We start from the raw sequence: 11,641 nt of genomic DNA on the forward strand, positions 1-11,641 counted from the left end.
CATCAAATCACAGATACAGCCGTGCAGGTAGGGCTGATGTACGAAGGAAAGCAAAAGGAAACTTCTAATTCTTGCAAGCAAAAGCGAGGAAGTTCAGTTGGGTCAGGATGTCTCTCCATCGTTGGCATGTCAGATTGTGTCTGAGTTACATCACTCCCTGAGAGATTTATTGTTTACTGCTTACAAAGAAGACATGTAAGATTCAAATGCCCAACCTCCAGCCAGCAAGCGATGGTGTAGAAGCCAGCCCTGATGTGTGGGGTGAGGACAGAAGGTAAGAGGTTAGACTGGTGATGGTCAGTGGCTGGTTGGTTTATAAGAACGTTGTTTTCTATCAGCTAAAGCAGTATGGCTGCCTTTACCCCCCACCCCACACCTCTTCTGTCTTTACTCACTCTGCTCCCAATTTTGAAATCCCACACCATGAACCTCCCTGTGTGATGATTTGGACAGTTTGCAGCACGACGCAGGGCATCTCCAGTCCATGATTCACTCTTGCAGCTGTGTTAAACAGAAACAGCCAAGGACTGACTGCTGAGCAGGAAGGTATAATCTAACTACCAGTCTACACGAGCTGCTGTTAAAATCCATGATTTGTTCCCTCTCTGTGATTCACTCACTGTGGCACAGGAGTCGGTGAGCACAGGATCTATACAGGGCATGGAAAGGGTGTGCATGGCAAGATGGGGACCTCTTATAGACTTCTGACAACAATTTGTCCATCAGATATCATAGAATCGTAGAATGGCCGGAGTTGAAAAGGACCTTAAAGATCATCTAGTTTCAACCCCCCTGCTCTGGGCAGGGTTGCCAACCACTAGAGCAGGCTGCCTGGGGCCCCATCCAGCCTGGCCTTGAATGCCTGCAGGGATGGGGCATCCACAGCTTCTCTGGGCAACCTGTTCCAGTGCCTCAACCACCCTCTGCGTGAAAAATTTCTGCCCAATATCCAACCTAAATCTCCCCTCTCTTAGTTTAAAACCATTCCCCCTCATCCTGTCACTATCGACCCCTGTAAACAGTCGCTCCCCCTCCTGTTTGTAGGCTCCCTTCAAGTACTGGCAGGCCGCAATGAGGTGTCCCCGGAGCCTTCTCTTCTCCAAGCTGAACAAGCCCAGTTCCCTCAACCTTTCTTCATAGGAGAGGTGCTCCAGCCCTCTGATCATCTTTGTGGCCCTCCTCTGGACCTGTTCCAAGAGCTCCACATCTTTCTTGTGCTAAACTACATCTCCGTGTAGTTTACACAGCTCTCGAGACACAGCCGTTAATGAAAATCTCACAAACACTAATTTGGCCGGGGACAGCTGTACAGAGGGCAGTGTATTAGCAGAGGACCCTGCAGCCCACACTCAGGTTCTCCCTCAACTGCAAACTCCCTGGGCAACCTTGAGCAACCTAGCTGCTCTCTCTTTGCCTCAGTTTCACCCTTTATGCAGGGAAATGTGCAGATTTAAATGTTTCCCAATGTAAGCATGATGTTATGACATATCATATTCGGATACTCTGTAATAGGGACCATATAAATTCCATAGGTACTTTATCTGATCCAGCACTCATGAGTCTGCCTGTCTGAAAGCTGCTGCTCTTGATAAGAAAACACTCCTGCTCTTGAAATTCCTTTTTGAGAAATGAGTAAGGAAGGTCTCCATCATGTTCTGGTGAGCAGGTGCCTGGGCTGTAGCAGATATAATGGTCACATGCCGTGTCCTAGCCCAGTGCTGGCACTTTGTTGGGTGACAGTCTCTGCAGATGTACATTGTGAACCCTGGAGAAGCGGTGGGTGGTTTGGCAGGCACCTTCTGCCACCTTTCTGCAATGCTAAGGTGGCCCTGGAGCCCAGACCGTTGTGGCATCTCTTTTCAATAAAATATGCAAGAATTTTAAGTTACTGTTCTCATGCGTTTGGTTTCTTATATTTTTTTTCTAAACAGCAAAATAATGTAAATTTAATTAGCATCAACCCATTTGAAAATTAAACTTTTTATGTATTTAAATATGCATTAAAGGTCTTGATTTTACCCATTTATTAATGAAGTTATTTTCATTAAATTTTATCTATCTAGAGCAGTTTTGCACCAAGTTGTAGTAGTCTGTTGCAATACCCTCTGAAGATCTTTGTTCATTCTGGGGTGACAGCTGACTCTTAATTCTCATATGGTGCTCTATTATTTATCTTCCGGTGTCAAAGTAGCCAAAAGAACTCCAGAACACACACATATATTACTCTATGTGCAAACAAAAAGAGGTTTCCAGGTTACAAATACCAGTGGCACTACTGGAAGCGTCTCAGCTAGGCAGACATCATGACAGTGTCCATGCAAATCCTTGGAGAAATGCCATTAGTGCTACTTCGGTGAGCTCAAAGACTCGGCAGTGCTAATGCTGTCTGTGCACGTGAGCTTCTGATCCCATGGCAGCAAAGTCAGAGAGACTTGCAATTTTTGTGTGTTTGTTACCAAATTATCACCTTTCCTCTCTGCTTTTTCATTTCATCTTCTTACAGTCAATCTGACAAGCTTAATTTAAATAACGCGTTTATTACTTCAGCAGTTCACAAGAAACATGACTTGTCTAGTTCTGTTTATAGAGCATGTAATCATTAGAATAAAATAACAACAAAGATCAAAACAGTCAAATCACCAGCTGTATTTAAAACTGACCTCAAGTCTTTCCTGTAACAGAAATACCACTGTGAATGCTTCTGAAGCTTTTGGGACCTAAACTACTGTATTCTCCATTTTTAACAATATACATCATTATCTTTTGTTATGGTGGGTTTTGCTGTGTGCATTTATTTATATTTTGTTGCTATGGTAGTTGCTTCTGGTTTTGAAAGGTAGGGATGTATTATCAGTCAACTGAAATCAGATTAATTGAGCTCCTTCTGATATAAAGATCTCAAATCAATATAGTGTTCACCTTGTAAAATGCACTTTTTTTTTTTTTTTTTAATGCCTCCTGAGATCAGATGCATTAAAATCCACGTGGAACTAACTTTTCTTTCTCTTCTCACCCCCACACTTCCCCATATGTGGTTCTGATTTTCCCCTCAGGGTACCTATGGGAGGTCTGGAAAAATCTTGGGAGCTTTCAAAGAATGTTAATATGTGTAACACTGCATTTTTAGTTTTAAATAAAATATGTAAAGATTTTTTCTTTTTTAGGATAAACAAGTACAGCTGCTAGTTAAAAACTATTTGTAAGAAAAAGTTCCTTCTTACCATAAAAAAAAGCTTCATAGCATTTAATTGTATCTCACAGCATTTGGCACCCACAGTATTAAGCATTTACAGTTCCTTGTAAAATGTCTGGGCAACACTGGCTTTTAATTCTCCTGAGTTGTTATTTTTTTCCCCCTCTTGATAAGAAATTTCTACCTAATGGTCCAGTACAGCGTTTGCTATTCGATCCTTAAGCATTTTGTTTGCCTAAGAGCAGAATCTGGTCGCTGGTATCTATGCTGATCTTTACAAACCTAGTCTCTCTGCTGCGATACTTACTGTGAGTACTGTGATTGCAATCACAACTGGGAGCAGGGCTTTCTGCTACAATAATCCTACAGATAACAAGCACAAGCATTTATAAGATCAAACTCTCCAGCTCAAGCACACGCACTGGCAAGAAGACCCGAGCACCTTGGGGTAGATGGCAATTTTGTGGTGGCGATCAACACGCATTAAGCTATTGGTTATAGCTGCACTCCCTCGTTTTACCCCCGCTTGAAAAGTTAGCTAGTCAGTGCTTCAGATAAAGACTGTGAAATTTGATCACTGGAACTAAAATGGATGGCTTAGCTGCCTAATCTCCTCCATCCCGTTATCATCAGCTCCCAATCCCCTCCCCACACCATCTTCAAAATTGGGAAATAGCCCCAGACTTATGGGAATATTCTGCTGAGTTAAAGTAAACAGTTCTCTGAGACTGTGTGGCCTCAGCCACAGGTGGACCTGATGATGAGACCCAAACAGGGAAAATTCACTTTTGGAGAGATTATAGCACGTTTGTCTGTCCGATCAGCTTGTTAAAGTTGATAACTGATTGTGTGGATAGTAATAGTATCTGAAAAGATCTGATAATGTATTCCTAACTTGTATGATCTGTCTTTATTCCAGCAAATTACCTCTGAAGACTAAATCCTCACAGACAAGGTATGTGTTTACAGTAAGAAGTTTAGCACATGGCAGGAGAATTACATCTCTCTCATCAACACAGTTCACCCGTCAGCACAGTACACAGACAGGGTGAGAAGACGTGTTTAAAAGTTTGAATGAGCTGCAATGGAGATCAGTTGTGTTTTGTTTTGTTTTTCCCCAAGAGACACTATTTCTCCATAAGTGCAAATTAAGTTCATTTTTCTACACTGTCGCAGGATTGGTCACTGTTCCCTTCCCTGTGGATACACAGACTTGAGGTGAGGAAGCAATCCCAGCCGTGTTTCTTTTGTGCTGGGTTTGTGAACTTCACTGGAAGGGGTTGTGTGCTGGCTCCCATAACTCATGCCTCTTCCACAGCAGACTCTTACCAGCTTTGCTAAATGCACATGGGCTTGCTGTCTTGTCCGTGCATCTGTTTCGTTAATGGAAGATCTTTTACCAGAATCACTGAATGAGAAGAAAAAATAATAAGATTACTACTGTCCATTTTAGATCCATAGACCTTACTGAGCTTCACAAAGGGGGAAGACAGTTATCTATGTTTTCTTGATAGCAATTGTAAAGTACAACTTTACTATGAGGTGTTTATTCCATGCTGCAGGACCACATAGGCACTCCCATAATATCCTAGATTTCAACTGTATTAGGTGCTGTAAGTAATTCTAGCAAAAAAAAAAAAGGTGCTTCCTTTTCCAAATTGCTTCAATCTCTATGTGAGAAAAAATAACAAAGTGGGGCGGAAAGAAAATGGATTGGGTTAATGGTCTGAATCTCTGGAAGTTTCAGCAATATATGTTTATTATTAGGTTTTAACTGGACACCTTACTGGGCATGTTGATAAAATATCCCCCTCTACATTCTGTACTAATGCATTTCCAGAAGATAGGAGCTGCTGCTAATTAAGCCAGTTGCGATTATCTGAGTGTTATACAGGAATGTTATTCTTGCCAGTTTGCCTCTGGTCTGTCAGATTTGGGCTTCTGCTTCTGGCTGGGAGCAATGTCTGTGCTCTGGGCAACAGGGAAAATCTCCCAGGTGTAGGTGTAATGTTGTGTGAGGGACTGGGGACTTGGCTCTGGTCTTCACAATGTGGCAAAAGGATTGCTGTGAGAGTGAGTAAATGATGGTCTATTTTATTCTGTGAATATTCAACATTATATCTTTATTTAATTTCAAATCAAATGTCCTCTATCCAAAAAGAGAGGAATGTCCAACCCTGGATTCCCATCCCCCTTACACAACCAAGGACATATATAAAACTTAAGGGCAAATGTTCCATAAAACACCGCCCAACCCTTTGCAAATTCCCTGCATAACTCTCACATGCATCCTCTAACTTTAGTCCATCCCTACTCCAAAGTTGTAATTTGCCCTCCAGTCCTTTTTCCCCCCTCTCTTTTTTTACAATCTTTGAGGCGGCAATTAGCTCAGGAGATGCACTTAGAGCTTTGCTTCAATTACAGATCCCTCTGTCTCAAGCTATATGCGCTGCTGTTTTATGCTAATTTGAACGTCCTTTTGCATGAAACATCAGTCTGAATTCTCTAATTGTTCCCTCCTTATCTGAGATTTGTCTCATGCTTTCCACCCATGGGTGTGGTGATCTACATCCCACATAGTCCCCTCTTTTTCCTGGGCAGAGGTTTTGTTAAAGAAAATCCCTTGAGGCAGAATCACTAATACTAAAGGAAAAAATAGCAGTATTAGTGCTGACCATCAATACAGTCCTTTTCTCTCTCCATAGATCTCACAAAGCTTTACAAAGAAGAGTAGGTGCTGTCATCTGTGCATTGTACAGGTACATAAACTGAGGCAAAGAGCAGAAAGTTACATCTGATAGATCTGGACAAAGACAATCTGATATGGAGCCATAGAGGTTTGGAGTATTTAATGGGTTTGAGGACATTGTGCCTCATTTTTCCCTAAATTATTGTAAGAGAGTGATATAGCTGAGCTACAAGGGTTATCATGATTTTTCTTTCTCCTGCATGTCCTTCAGTTTTTTAAATAGATGCAGGCGATAACTTGAAGTAAATGTTACCCATGCTGTGAACCTCAACACTTCTGTCTCCAGTTTAACTCTATCAGTGCTTCCCATCCCAGCCTCCAAAGGTATCCCTTCTTTCTTTCCATTAAAACACTTTGGTACAGAATCAGATGTAAGTAGTGTGTTAGGGGAGAAATGTTAGGTTGGGGTACCAGGGTACCAGATGTTGGGGTACCAACTGCAAGAAGCAGCACAAGATGCCCTTGAGAATTTAAAGGAAGCAAACACTGAGTGTCTTCATGCCAGCTGTCCTGGCTGAAAAATGACACTGGACTTAATGGCTGCAAGGACACAAAATTGTGTATGACACTTTCATTCCTGGTCTTACTCTTCACCCCCCAAATTTCTGCTGCTGTGTATTAAGCATCCCCCTTGTGAAGTTAAAGTAGCTCATAAAAGTGTTAAGTAAAAAGTCAAAACTTACATGGGAACTGTTACATTTTCTCTGTGTGGCCATAATGAGGTTATTTACGGTACATGTAGGAAAGATTAAAGGTTTTCATAATAAAGGAAAGCAAGAGCTCAAGAATTGGGTGCCTTCTAACAGCACTGACTCTCAAGATGGGATAAATCACCCCAGCAACCATTAAAACTTCAAGAAGATTGCTTGTAAACCTCCAAGCAATGCCAATAAAGCATATTCCTTGCCATATAGCAGTCCATATGGTGGAGCTCAGCAGTTTTTCAGAACTAAGGGCTATTCACAATTTAACCCTACTGTCTTCTTCCTTAGAGGGCATAGTGCCAAGGAGCCACTATCAAATCAATGCAATCTTTAAATGTGGGAGGGCAGGGAACAGGGAGGGCAGACTCTGGAGAAGTGAACTTACCAGGCAGCGAGCTTCTCAGGAGCATGGAGATGGGTTGGACTCCTGTGCTTAAGAACTCAAACCCCATTTTTCATTCTGCTGCTTCTTGGGGGTTCTCCCATCATAACACAATGTTAGAGAAACATTTTTATGGGCTCTCAGGAAGTTAGGAAAATATTTCAAGGCCCCTCAAGGTTCTGGTTCATTTGCATTTTAAAAAGTCAAGTCTGCCCATCCCTTCCACTCTGAAAGGCCAAGGTAGTGAAAACTGCAATAAATCACGATGTAAGCTTGCATGTGGCTTAACATCAGCAACTGTATGGAACAAAGCCAGAAATGCCTCCTTGAGTTTTACACCAGAAAAAAGCCCCAGACCAAAGATACTGTTTCTTTTATACTTTTTTTTTTTTTTTTTAGTGATTTTTTTTTTTTTCTTCCCCATCTTCTTTTCAGGAAAATCAAACCTACATGTAGAGCTGTGACCCTGCTGGCCCAGGCTGTATGAGGCAAGTGGTGTAGGAGTTAATGTGGGCCAGCACTGGCCCAAGAGTAATTCCCAAGGATGGATCCTCTCTGGGCCAAGTTCTGCAGCTTGACCCAGTAGAATTCACTTTTGTTTCATTTATTTTTCAAGCCTTACTCAAGAGAAGCTACTGAGTCCAATCTTTGTGTTAGTTCTTAAGCTTGATTTAAGAGAGTAGAGCAAATTTATGAAGAGTCCTAATTCTGCAGACTGGAGGCTCCCCATGGCGATGTTCAGTGAGCTCCTGGGGAATTCTGGTGATGGACTCATTTCCCACAACGACAGCTTGACTCTTACCAGGGGATTTCTAGTGTTGTTATATAATAAATAACAAAGATAATACAAATAAGGAAAACCTACTGCTCTTCAAATAATTCAGATTTAAGCAAATGTTCAGCTTTCAGAAAATATTGTTTTTTCCCAACAATATTATAAGATATTTCTGTGAGGGAAAGGAAGTCAATCTAAATCTCTTGTAAAGACATTAACGTTGGTCACTTGGGTGAATCAGTGGGATATTAATTGTAATTCTATTGGTTTTTATAGAGTTATTCTAAAGCTGTACTGGAGTCATTGTCTTATTCAGTTGACATCAGTGGACATCTTTGTCCAACAACTGTGGTGCATGCATGGACTGGGATTTAACAATAGAAGGAGATGGATCCAAATGCCTGTCTGTACAAACTAGACTATTGCAGTCTCCTGTGCAATCTTCAGATACCTTAGTGATAGGACTACCTGCAGACCTAACTTTAAAAAGTAATGAGTATTCAAATCCTCTGGTAAAATCAAGGAAAGCTTTAGATGTTTAACACCTCTGAAAATCAGGTGATAACATCATAGGCTGCTCAAGCCAGAATCCTGAATCTTCCTTTTAGGAAAAGAAAGAAATATCAGTGCCAAAACTCTTCAGGTGTTTCTCTCACAGGCAACTTGGGGACCAGCACCCACACTCAGACGCGAGTGCTGTGATTGCATCTGATCCAGAGATGCTCATGGTTGAGGAGGGTTAGCTGGGAATGAGCCTCCCAAGCAATCTGAGTCAAGCGGGAGCACGGAGGATGCAGAGAGCAATAGTCGTGAAACTCCATCAAATGCTCAGACATGGTGCTCTTGCCATTGCTTGCATCAGTCTAGGAAATACTAGTCCAACAGTCAGCATATACATTGGGAGAGAGTTTCCTGTCTGGGGACACCAAATTACATTTTGCGCATAGCCAAAATGTATTTTCTTTGTCTGTGAGAAGGTCAAAAGCACTAAACAGTCAGACCTACAGTCAGACCAAAGCAGGGGAAGTTGATTGGGAACAAATATTAACAAATTGTGGCAAATGTGATGCAAGTCCACTAAATTCTGATTCTTATTTATTTCTGCTTCCTTACTTCTCAGAAATGTGTATGTAGCCAGCACAGTGTCTGTATCTGATTTTTTTTTAAGTGCCCTTCTGAATTAACCATGGTATTTGCAGAGCAGAATCTTTCTGCAATCCACCCAGAAATGCCCATGAGATTCAAAGGACACCAAAGATAACTGCACTGGGTCTTCTATTGCATTTCCATTTTATGGGATCTTTTTATATTCTGTAGTAGGCTTTTCTGAATAAAAATGAGACAGCCTCTTAAGAGGCCTTTTTATTATTTGCATTTGGCAAAAACAGCCTTAATGAGCTGTTAAGAGTCATTCCCCAGTCCTATTGTTGGCGATGCATGGGAGCCTGTAAAGTGTTGAAAAGCCAAAAGACAATTTATGATCCCTGATGCTATCCCTTCCTGAGACAATTCTTCAGAAAGGAAGATATCTGGGGAGTAGGAAGTCCCATTATTTAAATGCCTGAATAACTTTTACTGGAGTCATAACTGTGGAATTTGCTATTTTCATTTCAGAACTGTTTACTCTGTGTTCCCCTTGAAAGCAGCAATGTCGTGCCCGTGCTGCAGCACTAGAGAATAGGAAGATGACTCAAGGAAAATTCCCCATTCATTCCCAGGACTGAATAAATAACACCAAATTCCAAGCAGACACTAACCAATTTACAAAACTCTTAATTTTTTTTTTTTTTTTCCAAGCAGTGCTCATGCTTAATACCTGGAGGCAGTGGTCAGCGCTAGTCACATTAGCCCGGTCCACACAGATCTGGAAAGTGTAAAGAAACTCAGATTTACTGATGCGTGCAACAAGAAGGTTATCCAGCACAGTGGGAAAAAATGAAACAAAGAGTTTCACAAGTCTCTGCAGCAGAGGGATGTGTGGTTCTTGGCATTGTTTCCACTTTGAAAATGGGCAGCAGCCAGTAAATGTCGGAGGTGTTTGTTGGTGACTGAGGGTGCCAAAGAGACAATCAAATATTTGTGACAAAGGCAAAGACCTTGGATGTTATCATTGACACCCAGACATCTCAAGAAAAGAGCAAATACTGTGTTCATTGTATTGTCTCTTACTGTAAATGACAAAATGACATCTTTTACCAGGCTCATGTGTACTGATCAGCTTCAGCCATTCCTAACTTAAATAGTGAAAAAGGATGAGGGATAGGTTTGTCTGTTTGACAGTAATTAAGTGATACTCTCACTGTCTGAACAAAGAGATGACCCAATGAGACCTTTTTTATGAGAGCTATAGATACTTCTACTATTAATAAAAAACAAGGAATGCATTAAAATATTGAAAGATTTAAAACTCTCTTTAGATAGTCAGTTTTTCTTTAGGAGGTATTCTCTTTTAATAAAACCAAGTGGTCTTCTCCATTGTGATATTTCCATGGCATGACTTGTTGTATAATTTCAGCACAAATCAGTTGTACAGTGAGCATCCTGTACAGTCACCCAACACCTGGAATTGAAGCATGATAGTTAAGGGGAGGGAAAAGTAATTTAAATGGTTAGTTAAAGCACCTGGGCAAATTTGATACAGTGACTGCCCCCAAAAAAACAACTAAACCCACCCAACAAATGGCTCCAAATGCTGTTGTGCCTCTGACAAGAAACTCTGCTCCAATCCATCATTCCAAGATACCCGCGTGTCACCTCAAAGATGCTGAGTGGGTGCCAGTTCAAAAGAGAGCAGAAGAAACCCAAAACTGCTACAAAAGAGGGTTTGTAGCCACCTCCAAGCCCCTTAATCTGAACAGGAGGCAGCTCATTGCCTGATTTTGGTTTGTGGCACTGCACTCACCGGGACAATTCTGTAGGGAGTGTGATGGGAACAGCATCGGTGAGCAGGAGCCCTGTGAGGTGCATCACTGCGCCCTGACCTGGTGGGGGGGACTGGTGCCTTCCTGTCCTTTGAGGGTGACAGAAATCTCCAATGGGGACAGAGGGAGCAATCTCTGGTTTTGGGTACCACCCTGGCACAAACAGACCTGGGCAGTGAGGATTTGGGCCATTGTTACGTTTGCCTTTTCATCTGGTTTTGAAGGGCACACCCTGTGCTTTGTTTGGGTTTAGATGTATAATTTAAAAGCTATTTTTTACTAAATAATCAAGCATGTGCAATTTGATTGTCTTCTTTTTATTGATACGTGTAACAGTCACTTATGTTCTACTGTAACAGAACAGTGTCCAAAAATACTAAAAACACGAGTCTTACTGAAACTGCGGGTGCAGGTACTACTTTGTAGCCCTATCTCCTCGGAAACATGGTGAAGTATCAGATCCTGCAGTGATTTGTCCAGATCAAATTTCCATTGATTCTAGCCTGTGCCTGATCTCTACTTTTTCCAGACACAATCCTATTTTTCTGTTTGATTTTTGAAAACCCCTGAAACGTCAAGGTCAGACTCTGAACTCCCATCCTGCAATGAGTAGAGTGACTTTAAGACTTACTCCTTCTTCCATTAATAACAACATAACCACTGTATAATTTTGTCTTCCATTGGGGAAATACTGCCTTGCTGTTTTGTTCAAGCCCAAGTCCTTTGTCTGAAATGTAATCATCAGCAATTACCCATGTGCAGAGCATTTTGTCACAGTTACTTACTGCTCACAATCCAGCCATACACAGTAAACAGTCAGATGTGGGGCCAGCCTCTCACTGGTGTCAGCAGCTGTGAGAAGTGTGACAATAAAGCCACGCAAATCCACAACAGCTGGATTCCTGGCTCCTCACTTG

Source organism: Pterocles gutturalis, unplaced genomic scaffold (assembly GCF_000699245.1).
Source record: "Pterocles gutturalis isolate BGI_N339 unplaced genomic scaffold, ASM69924v1 scaffold4458, whole genome shotgun sequence".
Lineage (NCBI taxonomy): Eukaryota > Metazoa > Chordata > Aves > Pterocliformes > Pteroclidae > Pterocles > Pterocles gutturalis.